Consider the following 21,507-nt stretch of genomic DNA (forward strand, 5'->3'; position numbering starts at 1 on the left):
CTACCTAAAAAATTATTTGAAAATAGACCCAACTCTGTCTCTCTGTCTCTGTCTCTCTTTCTCTGCCTGTCTGTCTGTCTGTCTTTCTCTCTCTCTCTGTCTCTCTGCTTCTTTAGTTTTTGAAACAAAAACATTTCATTTTATTTTTAATAATGTGAGTTCTTAGCTCCTTCAAAAAGTTCATACATTCTGGGGAAAATATGCAAGAAAACAGGCTACTTAATGAATTCATGTTATTCATTGTCACAAAATGGAGTTCATTTCATTTAAAAACACTTTTGTGAGAAATCTACTATATGCAAGATATTATGTTATGCAATGGGAATATACAAACAAAAAACAAAAACAATTCACTCTTTACTCTTAAGAAACTCACCTCCTGGAGGGTGATATGTTGCCCAATCTGTCTCTGTGTATCTCTTTCTCTCTGTCTCCGTCTCTTTTTTTTTTTTTTTTTTGTATCCTCCTCTGTATATCCTCCATCATGGGTCTTTCTAATATTTGTTTGCCCACTTCCAAGTGTGAATTATGTTACAGGGATCATTTTTTTTCTCTGTATTCCACTGCATCTTCAAATAGCTGTAGAGATCTTCAGCCAACTTCAAATTATCAATCAATCAGCAATTATTAGTTAAGAATCTCTTATGAACCAGGCACTGAACTAGATGTTGAAGACACAATGCAAAAATGTGGCATTAAAAGAGCTTTCAATCTAACAGAGACATATGTACATCTCTATCTATCTTTGTCTCTGTCTCTCTCCATTTCTGTCTCTCTCTGTATCTCTCTATCTAGTTTTGAGAAGTAAGATGGTAGCCACTGAGGGGATCAAGAAAAGCTTAACAAATGTCAGCTGAATTTTGAAGGGAAATTGGGATTCTAAGAGATGAGAATCAGGAGAATACATTTCAGGCATGAGAGACAGACAGTTCATGCAAAAGTATAGAAGGAGATGGAGTGCTACATATGAAAACCAGTAAGACCAATTTGACAGGATAGGAAAATCTGTGAAGAGAAGCTATGTACAATACATCTGGAAAGGTAGATTGGAACCCAATTGTCAAGGGCTTTACAGGGAAGGTCATATGTAATATGGGAGATATTAGAGAGCCACTGGAGTTTATTGAGCAGGGGATTTATATAATTAAAGGAACTATCTTTGGGAGATATATAAAGGAAATATTGGATAGGAGATGGAGAGCTGTTGCAATGAAGACTATTGCAATTGTCTAGAGAGGAGATTCAGGGGCTAATCTAGAATGACATTCTTATGGTAATGTTATTAGTAAGTGATGCTATGCGGTAGGTTGAACAAGATTTGGCATCTGATTGGATGTATAGGCTGAGGAAGAATAAAAGTTGAAGAACAAGAAAAAGCCCATTGTGTGACTTAACTTATGAGAGTAAGTAAGATCAATATTAGAGAGAGTGACCTGCAATTTATTGTCTTCATGTAATTGCCAGTTTTCTGTAATTGGAAGGAGATGGAAAAAACTTAGTGTGAGAAAAGTTGGGTTTCCACAGAGTGTTTCAATTTTCAAGGTAGTGTAGGTTTTTAGAATGTGAGAGGTTAAAGAAATTAAGATTCCACAGAATAATTACGTTTTAATCTCTCAGAAACCTTGAACAAATAGAGAAGACACAAGTGTATTCAGCCAATCAGAAATAGTCTTGTGGTTTTAAGTTTAAGATAAAAGTCAATCCAGCCCAAGCCCAATCCAGCCAAAGACCTGACTTGACCAAATCACTATTGTGCCTGTTTAACAGGCTGATTGAATATTAAACAACACACATTATAAGAGGAGTTTTTTGCAATTTTTGAACATGGGATGTATGATGAGGGAGAAGGAACATGTTTATACATATGTAGGGGAAACCATACAGAAGGCATATCAGAAAGAGTGTAACCTTGAGGGGAATGGACCAATCTATTCTCTGAGTAGAGGGGTTGTGCCAAGCTAACAAATATAAAATTTCTCTCCTTACTATGCTCAGGACTCCCTTTTTCTGAAGAGGAGGTGAGCCTGCCTCTAGCCAGAATATCAAGATGATTTCTTAAGCTCTTTAATAAATTTTCCTGATATTTGATTTTCAGTATCAAGAGTGTATTTCTAACAATAGCAAAAATTTGAAAATGGAAAGGGGATTCCATAATATAAGAGGAAGTGTAGAATTATATAGATATCTGGAATGGATGGGTGACATTAATGGGAATAGTAGAGTGGGGAGTGTGACCAGAGAAGCAAACTTTGATCTGAATAGTTTACAAATTAGAATCATGGGCATTCTGAGTGGAAAGTCTTAAGGCAGAAGATTGTTACCTGGTAATGCTGATTTTATATATATATATATGTGTGTGTGTGTATATATATATATATATATATATTATATATATATATAATATATATATATATATATATATATATGTGTGTGTGTGTGTGTGTGTATATATATATATGTATATAGTGATAGTGATGGTGATAGTGATATTTCTCACACTAAGTTTCTTCCATCTCCTTCAAATTACAGAAAATTGGCAATCATGTGAAGACAATAAATTTCAGGTCACTCTCTCTAATATTGGTCATACTTACTTTCATAATATATATATATATATATATACATACACATATGTATAAACACACACATACAATATATATTTATATATATGTATATATATGTGTATGTGTATGTATATATATGTATATACTTATGTAATCATTTGTGAGATCTGTATACTAGTTATTACATGATCATTATTTGAAATATCAAGAAGAGTAAGGGAGCAATATAATACAATAAGATACAGTATAATGTACAATATCACATAGTACTCCAGAATGCAATATATAACATAATAAAGTATAACATAATGAAAAGTAACATATATTATAAATAATAGAATATAATAGAAAATATGTAATATAATGTAACATAAAATACAACATGACACAATATAAGACAATGTAATTACTCATTCTCACTGCTTCCTCTTCCTTAGTACCTACTCACTTAACCTTTTGACCATGTCTTTGGAGAAACTTGACCAATATGAAACAATGCATCTAGTCTTGAATTGAAGATGCTTTCAGTATTAGCTAAAATTTGTCAAGCATCACCATTTGTACTAAAATCAACACTGGTACTAACCAGGAGAAATTACATTACTTATAGTAATCCTCTTTATATGACTGAAGCAATAACTGCCAAACTCTTGGCATTTATTTCAGAATATGGATAGTATTCATGTATTGATCATGTGCATCTATGTCTGTCCTCTTGCCATAATCATATGGAGCTAATTCATTTTTCTGATAGTCTATATTTTACTGTAAAGTCAATATCCCTTAACTTATATTAGAGATTTCAGCCACTGATAAAAGAATTGATCAAAACCAGAAGGGACAGAGCAGAAGCAACACATTTAAAGCATTGGAACAAAAACAAAATTGATCAACTAATTAACACAAAAGCCTTAATTAAATGCCTACTGTGTACCTGGTTTTGTATTAGGGTCTGAGGATACAAAGACAAACATGAAGCAGTTCCTATTTTTAAGGAGCCTTTTTTTTTGTATTCAGAGAAATGGATTTATAGCATAAAAAGAACAATTATGGCCCCTAAAGATGAAATTTTATGAGGATATTAAAATGTAGTCACACATTCTGTTCTCTTCTCTCCCAAGATCATGGTAGCTCTTGGGAAGGGAATGCCCTTTAATATGGTGGCTAATAAAACATTTCGATCCCTTTCAGTATTCCATCAAGTCCAGCTACAGTATTTCTATATATGATGTCTTCATTTTGAGTAGGTGACCAGAGACTAGTGGTGTTTAAAGCTTTTAAACTCTTATTTTCAAAGTATAATATGTCTTTGAACATTGTACCATTTTAAATGCAAAGTGCTTCCGTAGGAAGATATGATACAATGCCTCATGAGACTGTTGAAACTGCCAAGCTTTCTTTTAAAGCTGAATTAATACTTGTGAAGACTGACATCCATGAAGACTAAAGTGCTTGAACAACACAGAGCAACTATAACTAAAGAAGAGCATCCTGTTCCTTTTACCACTCTGCTGTACTAACACATAACAAAAGATTTGTCTGTGTCTTTGTCCCCTTTGATTCTTGATTTCTGCTGAAAGTTTTAACAAGAGCTTTACTAGTTAGGTGCTATAGTTGGAGAACTTTTTAGTCCACTGAAATAATAGAGTCTCAGAGGTGAAAGGGGTCTTAGAGGTTACTTAGTCTCACTCTTCCCTGGAGCATGATACCCCATTACAATGTCATCAGGGAATCATTATCTAGCCTATCCATGAATACTTTTATTGACAGTTATTAAGTTAGCCTATTTCAGAGGCTCATAGTGCTTAGAGCTAGAGTAGACATTAGAGGTCCTTTCTAAGTACAATAATTATAAAAACATCATCTGGGAACAACTGGGAGTCCCTAGATCTCTTTTAGGAGCTCTATTTTCAGAACTATTTTTATAATAATATTAAGGTATTTTCCTTTTGAACAATACCTCTTGATAGATAAGACTTACATAAACATAAAAGAGCTTAAACAAAAACTCTTTGGAATTCTCTACAATTTTTAAGAGTATAAAGAGGTCCTGAGATAAAAAAGTTTGAGAATCACTAATCAAGTGTAACTCCTTCACTCTCCATGTGTGAAAACTGAAATCTAGAAAAGTGACTTGTGCAAGATCACAAAGGTATTGAATAGTTGGATCAGGATACAAACCTGGATGTTCTGACTCCAAATCTGAAGTTCTTTTCATGATATTAACCTGTCTTTATCCTTGGGCAGCTTATTAAGAAGTTCTTCTATTTATCAAGTGAAAATATGAAATGTTAAGAAAAAACTGAATCTGATGCCTATGAATCAGTCACTTAGTCTGAGAGCCAATCGAGAAATATTTACTAGAGACAATGAATGAAATAATTTTTACTTGTAAGAAGACCAAAGAAAACGGTATAGTTTGTCCCATACTTCTGTAAACCCCTATAGTTTAAGCTACTACATTTTTTCTAGTTATTTATTGAGGGTAGAAATCATGTATGTGTTGATCACATAGATAGGTGATCAGATCCTGTCAGTTCAAGAACAGACAAAGTTCTAGTTAAATGAAATCAAACAAAATAAAACAATCACCTTCTTTGATATTGAATACTTGAATTTGTTGGAAAAGCCAGTCATGAAATTGGAGCTTTTTTCATGTACCCTACAAACAGAAGGTTTTAAAACAGTATTTGATGATTAGTTGAATATTAAACCCATAACTAATATTTTTCTGTAACTAATATAATCTTGGAAATATATGTGCATACATACATATAGGTATGTTCATATGCATGATGCACTAAGATTGACTTTGTGTATAGAGATCTCAGAGGCAATAAGCCTTGTGTTCAGGTCTTGCTTCTGATACATGAGCCATTTGAATACACAATATTTAATGTCTTGGTACTCAAATCAAGTATGAAAAGTATAATCTATAGGTCCATTATGGATTCTTATTTTTTTCTTATAATAGTGTTTTATTTTTCCAAATATATGCAAAGATAGTTTTCAATATTCATTTTTGTAATATCTTTTGTATCAGAGTTTTCTCCTTCCCTCCCCTCCACTAGACAGCAAACAATTCAATATAGGTTATACATGTGCAGTTTTTCTAAACATATGTCCCTATTCTTCCTGTTGCATTAGAAAAATCAGATAAAAGAGAAAAAAGAAAACATAAGAAAGAAAAAAAAATAAGCAAACAAACAACACACACACAAAAAGGTGAAAATACTATGCTTTAATTGACATTCAGTCTCCATATTTCTCTCTCTGGTTGCAGATAGCACTTTTTATCACAAGTCTATTGGAATTTCCTTGAATCATCCTGTAGTTGAAAAAAGCCAAATTCTTCACAATTGATAATCACAAAATCTTGTTGCAATGTACAGTGTTCTTTTGGTTCTACTCAATTCACTTAGATCCTCATTTGTGAAGGGAATTTACACCTCAGGAATTCTCAATGAAGATGCAATAACAGGCCTTCCTCCAAACAAATCAATAAACATCTCTGTCTCTGTCTCTGTTTCTGTGTCTCTGTGTCTCTGTGTCTCTTTCTCTATCTCTCTTTTCTCTCTCTCTTCACACACACACACACACACACACACACACACACACACAGGTATATCTTACACCCACCCACATGTATACCCTCTGTATGCAAAACTCATTATTGTATTTAAAAATACTATACATACACACACACACACACATATATGTATATACATACATACATATATACATATATATACATATATACATATATATATATACATATATATATATATATATATATATATTATATATATATATTATATATATATATATATATATATATAATATTGCTTTGGGATACATTGGGTTTCTTCTCCACCATGACATTTATGTAACTATATATTGCAATAATATCAAATATCAAAAAGTCATAATATATTTATTAAAGTAAATGTATTTTTTCTTTTGTAAAGGGATTTTGGATTCTATAATTTATATTGCACTAGAACCTTTCTATGGTTTTTAAACCCTATAACATGACTGTGCCTTATAGATAGCACAACCTTTTAATGATGCCTATTTAGTACATGAGGGTTTAAGATTCCTCTGGTAATTTGGTGACACCTATAGACCACATCTAATAATCATTTTATTTAAATGCATAAAATAAAATACATAGGATTACTAAAGGAAATCAATTGTATTGAAATGCATAGGTATTTTTCTCCTATTTGAGTTCACAAATCCAGTGAAATTTCTCTGTGGACCTCAGATTAAGAACCCCTACAGATATAATTCAAATTGTCACCATTTTTATTGAATTTCATTCATTAGGTGAAGATTGTTATACAGAGATTTCTGTGTATCCCAGCTAATGATTAAGTTGATTTAATTATTGGGAACACCCAGAATAAATGCTATTGGCTCATAAATTATCCTTTGAAGAACTAACTAACCAAGGAACACACTCTATATCTTGTTTATCTGCTTAATCATAACCATGGAAAAGAGCTAATTCTCATAATATCATTGATTTGATTAAATGATAAGGGAGAACACTCTAGTCACATATGTCCCTTTCTTTGTTTTCCATAAACCTAAGATATTTCTCTTATTTTTATTATCTTTTTATCTCTTTGTAATATTCACACCAATTAATTTATATCTAGGTAGTAAACTGAGCTCATTCCTAATCATAAGACTATTTAACTAACAAGGATTCTCTTTGGGGATTTCATTGGATTTTCTTATATGACCCATTTTAGAAAATCGTTAGAACCCAACCTTTAATCAATAAAGACTTTCTCTCAGCACTCATAGACAGAATGTAACTAAAATACATTTTAAAATATTGCATTTCTATAATTAATTTTTTTGAAAGAACAGCTTGAATTCAGTGGGAAAAAATTAGTTTGGAGAATCTCAAACCAGTTCATTTATTCCTTTGTGTGTCATTTGATGATTGTTTTTGAGTCTTTCACAGTAATAGGTCTCAAAGACACAATACAAAAATCTGCTGAGTCTGTAGAGTCTCAGTCTGAGCTCCAAAGTATGCTCCAAGTGAGTGAAGACCCTTGACACAAGAAGATTATATGAGAACATAATAAAAAAGGACTGCAGCTAAGGCATTTACAAGAGCTAGCTGACATCTTTAATCTCTTGAGGCCCTGAGAAGATAGAGTATCATCAGCAGCACTTTCTTTGCTTCAATTCACTCCTCGAAAAAAGTAAGGCTTTTTGCAAAGAATTGATGGAATCAGTAGTCACATTGCAATAAAAAATAAATTAAGATGGATATTAATATAGTCACAATCATCACAAAATAATAATATAGTCATTTTCTAGAAGTAAAACTAATTGTTGTTTTGTCTCAGGACTTTTATATTTGAACACTCTGAACATAATAGCTGAACACCTCAAAAGAGGAAAATCTGAAATTATCTATTCAGAATTCAGCATATTACTTTCACAAACTTAGGTTCTAAGTCCAAAGGCAGCAGTTGTTATCGTCTAATACCTAACAATTAGGGGAAAGAGGTTATATACTATGCATTCACATTTTATATACCAATCACTTATTTCTTTTGTTTACTATCTCCTAATTAGAAATTGAAAAAGTTGGTATATATGACATATCTTTATGATACACGAAAATGTTATAATGTGCTGGTGAGAATAGAGATATAAGAGAGTGTACTAAATATTAGGTACTACTAAATTTGAAGAACTGATGAACCTTATGAAGTTTCCTAACTCAACACGAAGTAACAGTGTAGACATTAGGTTTAATGTATACTATGTGAACATATGGCTCACTTGTGTATAAGAAGGAAAGTTGTGAGGTAAAGTACAATACAGTTAGATAAATTAATGATTGGGCTTAACTCCCAAAACCAAATAATATTCATTGACATCAAGTAGTTATGATCAATTTTGAGGGAAACTGTTAGACAACTATAAAGCTGTGTATCAGATTGTATAGATTGTCAACTATGAGTCAGAAAATTCTCTATTTGAGTTCTTCCCAGGATATTTTCATAATAGCCCTGAGAGAAACATATGTTATTGTTCCCATTTTACAGTAGTGGAAATGGAGATAGATAGATGTTAAGTAACTTTTCAGCATCACACACATAGGAAGTTCTAAGGTAGAATTTGAACTCAATAATGGAATATCTTCAGGGAATATACCATTTAATATTTTTATTGGTGACAAAAAAAGATGACATGTTTTTCAAATTAGCTGATGACTCAAAATTTGGAAGAATAGGTCACATATCAGGATTTAAAAAATTTTGCTTTGGCTGGAGCATTGGTCCAAATCCATGAAATTGAATACAGATAAATGTCAATATTTAACATGAGTTTAAAAATGCAACCTCACAAGTACAGGATAACATGGATAGATAACAGTTCATCTAAACAAGGTTTTGAAATCCTGAATTCAAATCCAGTTTTTGCCACTTATTTGTGTAAATTTGGTTAACTTATTTCATATCCTTCAAAGTTGAATACAAATAATAACTTCACAAATATATAACTTTCTATTGCTCCAACAGCCAGAATTTATTTTATAAATATATTATAAGAAATGCATTTGTAGCAAGACTAAGTTTCTTGAGGTCAGGTACTCTTTTTTTTCCCTTTGTTTTGCTAGAACCTCATAGAATGCTTGGCACACAGTAAGTGCTTAATATACATTTATTGTTTGATTTATGATCATGTCTCTTTTTTACAATTTTAAAATAAGGAGTTTTAACTAGATGACCATAAGATCCCTTCAAGCTTTAAATCTATGATTTTTTGATGACATTAACAGCCAAAAATACTTTAATGGATTGTAGACTGCTGGAATATTGTACTCATTCCTTAATATAGTGTCTTAGGAAAGACAACTTAAGGGATAGTGAAAAAACTATCAAGATCATGTCCAAAGTGGATTTTTGGCCCCCAGAGAGAAAATAATTTAGAGAATACATGATAATAATCTTTAATAATTTCAATGAATGTCATATGGGACATGAATTGCACTTGGTTACAAAGGCTAATAATTGAAAACAATGAATCGAACTTTCAAAGAAGCACATTTAGTCTTGCTGTCAGGGAAAAATTACTTCCAATTAAAAATGTAATAGACTGCCATGGAAATTAGTGGGTCTTCCTTTACTTAAGCAATGGAATATTAGATGACAATTCGTTAAGTGTGTTGTCTTTTTATATTTTGGAAAAAAAATAATTTTGGAGAGCAAAATATAACTTTCTCAGATAGAGACTAACATCATATTGAAATTTGTATTTGGGATTAAAATTTAAAATCAAATGGAGTTCCCACTTATTCTCTTATGAAAAATCTAGCAACTTTTTCTAATTTATTTGGCTAGGGAAGATTTCCATATTTTAGGTTGAAACTGAGTTGAACTCCAGAAATCGTATACTATCGAAACTCTTGGGTAACAGAGTGGCATTCTTTGAATAAAAGCTTAGGTGGTAAGTACTTGATCTAAAATCACCAGTCAGAAAAATTAGTCCAGTTTACATAGCATATTATACATAACATAATTATTTCAAAATAGTTTTTTAATCACTAGTTGTGCCTTTGGATCTGATTAACTGAAATTCTCTGTGTGTAGTGCCCAGCTGAGATCATTGCATAAATTTTAAATAATAGTAATAATTAAGCAGCATTATGTTGTTAGTTAAGCTATCAGCACCCAGTAAGACTTCGAGCAATAAAGTCTGTTCATATAAACAAGTTTTATGGCTGAAAGTGAAGTGGAAATTTGGCAATTATTCCATTAATTTGATTAATGTAAGCTACCTAAAGAGGATAATTCAACCTCCCTTCCCTGTTAAGTTTGTTTGGGGCTTAAATTTAATTAACTGCTTATTTTCCCCAATTCTTCTTTACTCTGAATCCTATAATAGCTACCAGTTACTATTTTACACAATGCTTTGTAGTTAGCGAAGAATTTCCTGAAGGTAATCCCATGACAGAGATACTACAAGTTTTATTGCCTTCATTCTGTATATGAAGAAACAGACACTCAGAAAAGCTAAAAGCCTTGCCCAAGATCATGCAGCCAGAAATTTTAAAGCAATGATCCAGATGGACAAATTTAACTTCTTTTCTCAAAGTTTAAAATCTACTTTTAATATTCTTCTTGACCCAAGAGTCAGAAAAGCTGTATTATTGTTCTAGTTCTCCCCGCCCTGCCCCCACCCCAGAAGAAATTTCTTTCTTACTGATTTTTTTTTTTGGTGAGGCAATTGAATTTAATGGGGGGTCACACAACTAGTGTGGGTTAATTAATTGAGGTCATATTTGAACTCATATCCTCCCTATTTCACAACCAGCACTCTACTGTGCCATCTAGTTGCCCCAGTTTCTTTTTCTTCATGGAGAAGGACCAGAAAATCTTCAAGGTTGACTCTAACTCAAAAATACTATTATTTAGTCCAGGCCATTTTTAGATTCACTAATGCAATCTTTTTCTTACCTTTTCCCACTTTTCTTTGTAATTAAACATTTCTTTAGACTAGATGTTTGTATGGATTCTAAACATTTAGAATAACAATTGGTATTCCATAGAGACTTCATTGATTATTGCCATTGGATTTCTACTTTAAAAAACAATTTATAAGTAATATGTCTAGGGCAAAGAGTATGATTTGTTTGGTGTGCATGACTTAAATAGTTAAAGGATAAACTCTGACCTAGTTTAATAGTATTTTGCTTTCTCCAAATCATTGATTCATTTCTCTCACAGCATGTTTCCTTTTATCTAACTCATTAAATAATCATATTAGATTTTATTAGGAACAAGTCTCATATTAATATTGCTCTCTTTCCAACCTAAATTGATGACTTTTCAGAAACAAGTATCATATTTTTTTCATAAACATACATTGATAAAACTAGAACTGGGGGAAACTATATTATTGCAGTATTTTCTTTTCAAAATGTGGGCCTTCCCCAGAATTACACTGGTAAGCTTTTGACACTAAATCCCAAGATTGAGCACTAAAGTAAATTTTCAAGAAGATTGTTATTTTATGCATAAACCACAAGTATTATCACTTTAATATAAAAACATGCATTTTATTGCTTTACTTCTTGATGGTTTAATTTAAGTATGTATGTCTTACAGGACTCATAATTGCATTTTATTATTAAATCTACATGGAGACAATTCATAGAATAATACTAGAACTATGAAGTCTGTTCATATACAGTTTAGAAACCTTATCTTAGATGCCACAGGGCTCAGTTACACATATTATGCAGGGGAATAACACTTTGAGTATATTGAAACTTTTATACATTAGAAAAAGGAAAGCAATTCTCAGGAGTGAGTTCAAACTTTTACAGCCCTTCAACTTCATACTATATTTGATTTTGTATGTTTCATGCTGATTTTACTAAATTATAAACTCCTTGAAGTCTGAAGGACTGTATCTTACTGATCACTGTGTTGCCCAGAAGGCCTAGTAAAATATATTTCACATAGTAGGAATTCAGAAATTTTTGATGAGTAAATGAATAAATGATTCAAATCCAAAAATGTAACAGGGATTGCTAATGACATTTAATCTCCATTCAATGAGCATTTAATTATAATACTTATGTTTCTTTGTTTGAATGGAGATATTAGCAAAAAGACATTTTTCTAAGACTGATCCATGACACAGAAATCTAAAGATTTTAGATTGATTTTAAACATTTTGTTTTTATTTTTCAGTGAATCTGGGCAGATTTTGAACATCAAGGTGAAAGCATCTTACCATTCACCATCCAGAAAGCTATCCATTGAAAAGGCTTAAATATTTACTAGTGAAGCAGGTGCTGGTGGTCAAGCATGTAAAGATGGCTGCCCTATATTGAAAGTGGAACAATTGGACAGAATTTTCAGAGGCGATTTCCAAAGTTGACATAAAAAATTCTACCCTATGATTCTCCCTTGCTTTACCAGGATGATATGGCAAAGAGGGAGAAGAAAGGGGCTTTAAGCAACAGGATAGTGATCATGTCTACCCAGTTTCTAATGGAATAGAATTCAGTAATTGTAAAGAAGAATTAAAAATGTATTTTAACATTTTAAAAAGGTGAAGGCAAAGAAAGATGATTTTCAACAATTCAACTATGTATTTTAAGTTATATGATATAAGAAAAACAATCCAAAACAAATCAATGATTTTCTTGAATCCCAGAGCAGAAAAAGTCAGAGATCTGAAGCATTGAAGAAAATATTATCACAATCCAATATTTCATTATTACATTGTTAATGTTACTCATGTTATCATCTCTATGCTCTCTTCCACATAACTAAATAAAACATTAAGGCAGCTATCCAACATCTGAAGGTCAGACGAAGAAATCTACAGTTATGGTAAAATGGGAATAAATGAACAGTCTAGGATACAGATACTATTCTTAGAGAAGTGCTGAACATTAAATAAGGGCCTTTAACTCAATCCTAAAATGCTTATATGGATTTATTATCTCCTCATTTGAATGTTCTCTCCAGTGATAGCAACTCACTCAAGCCTATGCATTCTGTATAACTATTGTCTATGTCTTTTCATATGTCTGCCTCAATGTTCCTGAATCATTTTCTCACTTTTTCCTGACATCAGGAGAATACAATAGTAATACTCAGGCTGTTTGTATTACTTAAAAAAATGCATTTTTCTGATGACATCTGTTCTGTTTTTCTTTAAAATTCCATATTTATTATAATATCAGCATGCCTACACCCATTATTGCTTTTTATCTGATATTAATTTTTTATTTTTATTTTTCAGAGGCAGTTGAAGTCCATGTCTCACATTCATTAATAACATTGTAATAAAAGAACCAAATCTGAAGTCTTTCCACCATAGGGGGACCTGTCAAAACATATACTCTAGTGGTTTAAAGAATCGAAGGTCACTTCCAAACCATCATTAGGTTGATGTTTATAGAGACAGTTACATAGCACAAGGAATAGAATACTGGAAATGGAGTCAGGAACACCTGATTGAATACTACTTTAAATACTTACTAGATGTGTGGCCATCACAGGATTATTGTAAGGATTAAATGAAGTAATTTATGCAAAATACTATGCATGCTGTAAAAATGCAAGATATTAGCATTTAGAAATGTTCCAGGGTCCCCAGGGAGGAAAATGCTTTAAGGGAATCTTAATAAATAAACTATCATGAAATATAGCTACATAATATAATAAAGCAAAGATAGAATTCATGATGGTGATTAATACATTTAATCTCTTTCCTAACTATACTATTCATGATTTTCATCTTGATGACACCTTCATCAAGGTATTCATCATACAATTAATGGGGGGAAAAAAGCAAACAAAACACCAAGGAGCAACTCATTGTTCCCTCCAGGCTTGTCTGAAAAGCTATCATGTTACAGAAGGTTTCCTATTGTAGATTTGGAGCATATAGTTGCTGAATCATAGAATTGGAAAACTGAAAGGGAGCTTAGTAATTGTGAATCCTACACTCATATAAAAGTAATATCCACTATACTATACCTATTTTTTTGTTCAGTTTCTGCTTGAAGATCTCCAAGGAGGGATGAACCACCATCATCTCTTGAAGTAACTCATTCTAATCATTAAGAAGATTTTTCCTGAGTTCTAATCTAGATTGCTTATTTGCATTTTGCATATTTCATGTATCCTGGTTTTGTCCTTTGGGATCAAGCATAATATATATATATATATATATATAATCCTTCTTCTACATAAAAGCCCATTAAAAATTTGAAGACAGTTATCCTGTTTCATGTGAGTGTTTTCTTCTCCAAAAAAAATATTCTCTTCCATTGATACTTATATAATGTGAACTGATTGCTGTTACTCAAATACAATGTTACATTAAAGAAGGCACGGCATGGATACAGACAAAAATCAGAAAAAAAGCAATTATAGTGACACCTTAGGATCAGGATCACTTTGAGATGGTCAAATAAGTAAAAAGATACTCCAGGAGATCTGTCATCCTGATATTACTATCCTTTCATTTTTTTCCAGTTATTTTGACAATTGATATGTAGTATAAGAAAACTGCAACATTTACTTAATTGCCAATTTTTATTAAAGCTTATGTAAATTTTGATAAACTATCCCTAGACACTTAAGTGGCACCAAATAAAAGGTATATGTATTGGGGCAGCTAGCTGTTCAGTGGCTATGGTACTGGTCCTGGAGTCAGGAGGATTTGAGTTAAAATATTATCTCAAACACTTGACATTTAGTAGATGTGTGATCCTGGCCAAGTCACTTAACCCCAATTGTCTTGACAAAAAAAAAGTCCATGTATTTCTTGAAGCTCAAAGGAATGACTTTTTTGTTTGTTTTAAACATATTTATTATTAATTTCAACATTTGCAGTAAAAAAATTCTGACTTTTCTCTCACCTTCTCAATTCTCTCCTATCTTTTGAAAAGACAAGCAAAGTAATGTCAACTTCTCATGTAAAATCATGCAAAAACATATTTCCATATTATCGATGTCACAAAAAAGCATAAAAAATAAAGTGAAGAAATTATGCTCCAGTTTGCATTCAGATTTCATTAATTCTTTCTCTGGAGATTGTTAGCATTTTTCATGTTGAGTCTTTTGACATTGTTTTGGATCAATGCATTGATCAGAGGAACTAAGTGTTTCATACTTGATCATCACCACCATATTTCTGTTTCAGGATTCTCATTCTGCTCATTTCTTTTTGCTTCAGCTCATATAAATCTTCCCAGATTTTTCCAAAGTCATCCTGTTCATCATTTCTTAAAGCACAGTAGTATTCCATTACAATCATATACTACAACTTGTTCAGATATTCCCAAAATGATGGATGTTCCCTCAATTTCTATTTTTTTTTTTGCTATCCAAAAAGAGCAAATATATATTTCCATTTCCCTTGATCTTTTGAGTTTTAGCCCTAGAAGCAGTATTGGTGGGACAAAGAGTATATATACTTTTATAACCCTTTAAGCCTAATACCAATTTGCTTTGTAGAACAATTACACCAGTTCTCAACTCCACCAATAATCCATTGAGGTCCCAATTTTTCTACAATACCTCTAGCATTTGTCATGTTAGCCATCCAATAGATTTGAAACAGTACCTCAGTTATTTTATACATTTCTCTAATCAAGATTAACAGCATTTTTAAATGACTGTATATATACACATTTCTTCTGAAAACTGCCTTTTCATATTCTTTGACTATTTATTATTTGAGAAATAGCATATATTTATATTATATACATATAATACATATATTATGCATATGTATTTATATATGTATTCACACACACGTCTATATGCGTATGTTTGTGTATATATATATATATATATATATATCTATGTTGTTTTTTGATTCAGTTTCCTATGTATTTGAGAAATTAAATTTTTATCAGAGAAACTTCTTGTAAATCTCCCTGCCCTAGTTTTCTTTTTTGTTCTAATATTACCTGCATTGATTTTGCTTGTGAAAAACTTTTTTTTACTTAATAAAATGAAAATTATCCATTTTGCTTCTCCATGATCCTCTCCATTTCTTTTTTGTCATAAAATTTTCTCTTCTCCACAGATCTGACAGGTATATTTTTAGGTTCCCCTGATTTGTTTATGATATCACCTTCTATGTCTAAATCATATACCCCTTTTGACCTTATTTTGGTATACAGTGTCAGATGTTAGTCTACACCTAATTTCTGCTAAATTGCTTTCTAGTTTTCCTAACAATTTTTGTCAAATACTGAATTCTTTATTTTGTACTGTCTGAAATTGTTTTAAATGGAATTCCTTTTTCTAGTTCTCTCTGCTTGTTTTTTTCTTTTTTTGGCAATATAAAAAAATTTGGCAATTTTCTGGCAATTTTGAAATGCTGGGGGTGGAGCTAAGATGGTGGAGAGTAGACATGTATCTATCTCAGCTTCTCCAAGTGGTAACTAAAATCAACAGTAGATTGAGCGTCTGAATTGGCTTCGGAGTGACAGAACCCACAAACATTTGGAATAAAACAAATTTCCAGAAGAAGATACTTTGGAAGAACTTTGGGAAAAGTCTGTTTCAATTGGGCAGGGGGAGAGGCTGCCAAGACTAGACCATAGCACAGGGAGCATGAAGCAGGGATCTGGGGTGTGAGGCTCTTAAGCTACTCTGTCCTGGTTACAAGCCAGTGGTCTAGCAGATTTGTTGTGAGACACTCAAAGTAAATACAAAAGGCAGACTGTGAATCCCTGAGCCATAGAAGAATGTGGGATCTGGCCACAGTTGGCCAGCACCAGAAGTCAGTAAGCAACACAGACCTCAGAGCAAAATAATGTGGCTTATTTTGCCCCTTTGGCTTAAAAGCAGACCTCAACCTTTTAAAAAAAATGAATGAAAAGAAAAAAGGAACTCTGACCACAGACAGTTTTTATGGAAAAAGAGAAGAACAGTCTTCAAACCCTGAGGATCCCAAAGGCACATCAGCTCCAGAGGAAGCCCCAAATGGTGACATGATTTGGTCACCATTTCACAAGACTCTCTTGGAAAAATTCAAAAAGGATCTTAAAAGAGAGTAAGAAGAAAAATGAGGAAAGAAAATGAGATCTTTTCAAGAGGGTAGGGAAAAAGAAAACAGAAATTATTTGAAGAAAACTTGTTAAAAATAGACTTGTTAAAATGGAATAAGCATATAACTCCTTACAAAATAGATGTGAAAAGAAACCAATTCATTGAAAAAAAAAAATCTGTGAAATGGAAAAAAAATGCAATAAACAAAACACTTCATTTGGCTAAATACAAAAGAAGATAAAAAAGTTAACTGAAGAAAATAATTCACTAAAAACTAGAATTGAACAAATGAAAGTGAATAATTCAATGTGACTTCAAGAATCAGTCAAACAAAACCAAAAAAAAAAAAAAAAAAGGAGAAAATGTGAAATACCTCATTGGAAAAACAACTAACTTGGAAAATAGATCTAAGAGAAACAATCTATGAGTTATTGGACTTTTGTAAAGTACAGGCTAGCTCCCTGGAGGGCCTCAGGGTCAGTCAGAGTCAGGATAAATCCAAGTCCTTGGTGTTTAAGGGGAGAAGTGAAGGAGGCTTGTCAAATATGTATCCTGGATTCTGGAGTCCAGAGTCTTCAGCCTCTTTCCTCCTTGTCCTGCTCCCAAGTGATTCTGGTTGGTCTCCCTGCTCCCTCCTCCCTCCAATCATTGCCTTTATTAATCTCAACACTAAACATTCAGCAAGCACCAATGGTGAGGAGAGCCATCACATCACCATCTCATCTAAATATGTATATAGAGCCATTGTATCACATCAAATAGGTAATTAGCCATAAGTGCTCTGTTGTCTTATTCAAACATATCTTTTTGGAATTTCAGCCCTCTACATCTCCTGCTTTTGGAACACAGGTGGTCATGTCTTCTCTGACTTCTCAGGGAGGTGAGAACCCCAACAGCCAGATAGGTGTGATGACTCTCTCCACAGCTGGTTCAGGCTCAATGTGGTATAACAAACATGAACTGTACATGCAAGTAGTGATATAATGAACGATATGAATCAACATGGTATTGTAAAAGATTTCCAGAAGTCCTAGAAGGAGGGTATGTAAACAATAATCACACATATGCCTCCTTCAGCAGTCAAGAGATAGTCCAAAACCAATCTGTCCATTACTCTATGTGTCAGGGAATCCAATGATCCCTGCAAGTTTTTGAAGTCCTGCAAAAGTCTTATTATGTGTTAGGGAATCCAATGATTCCTGCAGATTTGGAAGTCCTACAACATTCTTATCATGTCTCAGGGAATCCAATGATTCCTGCAGATTTGGAAATCCTACAACATTCTTATCATGTCTCAGGGAATCCAATGATTCCTGCAGATTTGTAAATCCTACAACATTCTTATCATGTCTCAGGGAATCCAATGATTCCTGATGGTTTTGAAGTTCTGCATCAGTCTCATTAACAATTTTTGATGTTCATGAGTCTATTGCCATAACTACTATGCTCTTTTAGTGATGGGCTCAATCAACGATGGAACCACATGATGTTTTTTGGGTCTTCTCCTTTGTTTCAAGGGTCTGTTCCATCTCTCTCTGATAGACAAAGCGAATACAGCTTGTTGGCATCCATCTGATTCCTTCTCCATCTGTAGAGATACAAGCAAACCCTCTCCCCCAAGCAGTTAACCTATCTGGCCCCTTCCATTCACCACTTTCTGGATCTCTCCACATCACCTGGTGATTATCTAAAGACATTGGAGCTGCTTGCACTGGACACTTCCTTTCCACTGGGTTATAAAACTTGTCTGACAGAGCCAGTGCATCGTTGTCAAAAATCAAGAATTTAATTGTATAAAGCACTAAATTTAGAAGTTCTCTAGGGTTACCTGTGGCTCCCCCCCTTTTTTTTTGGAGGAGCATGTCTCTGTTTTTCCTCTCTACTATTGCCTTTCCTTGAGGATTAAAGGATATGCCAGTGGTGTGTAAAATCTTATACTGTATACAAAAGTGTGCAAAATGTTTAGAAGTATATGCAAATCCATTATCTGTTTTTTTTATTGCTTGTGGCACAAGCTTGTATAAGGAATTCAGTGACTACTCAGGCTGTCTCTTTTGCTGCTGGCATTGCAAAAGTAAATCCTGAGAAGCTGTCCACTACAAAATGGATAAAAGACAGATGACCAAAAGATTTAAAAGGGGTCACATCCATTTGCCAAATTTCATTGGGTCTCAAACCACAAGGGTTTTTTTTTTTTTTCCTGGAGGGAGTGTAAGAGTATGGAAAGAAAGGCAAGCTATACAGGCTTTTACTATGCTCCTAGCTTCCTCGTTTATTATCCCAAATTGCAAATGTAAAGCTCGAGCAGCCTGAAGATATTTAGAATGAGATTCTTGGGCTGCCTGAAATAAAGGAGTATTGGCCAATGTGGTTAGAAGGCTATCTACCTTTGAATTACTATCAAAATAGGACCTGGAAGTCCACTATATGAGTAGACATGCAAGATATAAATCTTACCTGGGTGCTTTCTCATTTGCTCTTGAAGTTCCTTAAAGTGCTGATATATGTTAGAAGCTACAAATTTTATTTAGGCTGTATCAATTCTTTGGCCTACACCTACTGAATAGGCTGAATCAGGTATTATATTTACATCTCCTGGATAATAAGTAAGAATTAGAATAATTGCATGAAATTCATTCTGCTGAGTGGCCTGAAAAGGAGTTCTGACTACTCTCTTTATATTTGTCATGAAAGTATACAGCACAAATGTTACATTTGGATGCATCTGTAAAGATAATTGGTCCTTTAAGAAGAACCTTAGAAACTTTTTCTTCAAAAATCCATTGCCAATTATGTAATAGGTGAGTTTTTTTTAATGGAGACCCATGTGTAAAATTTGGAGCCTTGGTCAATAAAATTTGCCACTCTGGAGGGTTTCACAGCATTCATTAATTTGTACATTGGTATAAAAGGTATATCTTATCAGGTCTTATCCCAGATAATTTTACTGCTAGCTTAATGGCTTTTAATAAAATTTTAGCCACAAGCACTGGGTAAGGCTTTATTCTGGTTGTGCTGGGAGGTTCACCCACTCTATCACATTATCTCCTTGATGAAGAACTTCTGTGGGTGCCTCTTTTGTAGCAAAAACTGATATTTCCAAGGGGATTTGAGTGACTCTTTCAACCACATTGGATAAAGCCACTTAAACTTTCCAAGCCTCTTGAGCTTCTTTTGTAAGCTGGCATGGTGAGTTTAAAGCACTGTCTTCCCTTAAAATGTCATATAATGGTTGTAATTAATCGGTAGTCAAATCTAATACTGGACATATCCATTGGATATCTCCTTTAAATTTCTGAAAGTCATTTAAGGTGTTTAGCTTCTCTGTTCTTAAGGGAAGTTTTTGTACTGTAAGCACCTTAGGGTATACTTCATATCTAAATATTGCAAAGGAACATATCTTTGAATTTTTTCTGGAGCTATGTGCAATTTGTAGTTCCTTAGTGTTTCTATGGTCTTTTGTAGACAGGCTTCTAACATTTGCTCCTCAGGTGCACATCCCAATATATCATCCATGTAATGTAATAGCATTACTTTTGGAGATATTTTTCTTACCGGAGTAAGAGCAGCAGCAACATACATTTAACACATAGTAGGGCTGTTTTTCATTCCTTGTGGCAAAACTGTCCATTCATATCTTTTATAAGGCTCAGCTAAGTTAACTCTGGACACTGAAAAGGCAAATCTTTTCATATCCTCCTTATCTAGAGGGATAGAATAGAAACAATCCTTAATGTCTAAAACCCAAAGAGGCCATATTCTAAGCAATTGAGTAGGACATGGAAGTCCTGGCTGAAGAGTTTCCATAGTTTCTATCTGTTCATGTACTTTTTAAAAATCAGTCAGCATCCTTCTTTTTCCAGATTTCTTTCTTACAACAAATATAGGGGAATTCCAAGGACTTAGAGAAGGTTGTAAATGTCTTTGGTCAAGTTGTTCCTATACTATATCTAAAAAGGCATGAATTTTATCGCTAGCTAAGGGCCACTGTTCTATCCACACTGGTGTATCAGTTTTCCATTGAATAGGAACAGGTGAGAGTGTTGGCAGGTCTTCAACAGTAGCCCTGCCTAAAAAAAACAAAGTACTTATTTGCAATTCTAACTGTTGTAAATTGTCTCTTCCTCACAGATTGATGGGCATTTTTTTCAACTATAAAAGGAGTAAAAACTCCTGTTTCACCTTCCATCTCAAAGGAGTAGCACTAATTTCTGCTGCTATTGATCCTCTTAAGCCAGACATGTAGATGTCTGCCTTCATCTTTGGCCAGTGACTGGGGCAACTGGCACCTCCAATGACTGTACAATCTGCACCTGGGTTTACCAATCCTTCTAATAGTACACCATTTATATAGATTGTGAGCACAGGATAGT

The sequence above is a fragment of the Antechinus flavipes genome, chromosome 1, assembly GCF_016432865.1.
Source record: "Antechinus flavipes isolate AdamAnt ecotype Samford, QLD, Australia chromosome 1, AdamAnt_v2, whole genome shotgun sequence".
Lineage (NCBI taxonomy): Eukaryota > Metazoa > Chordata > Mammalia > Dasyuromorphia > Dasyuridae > Antechinus > Antechinus flavipes.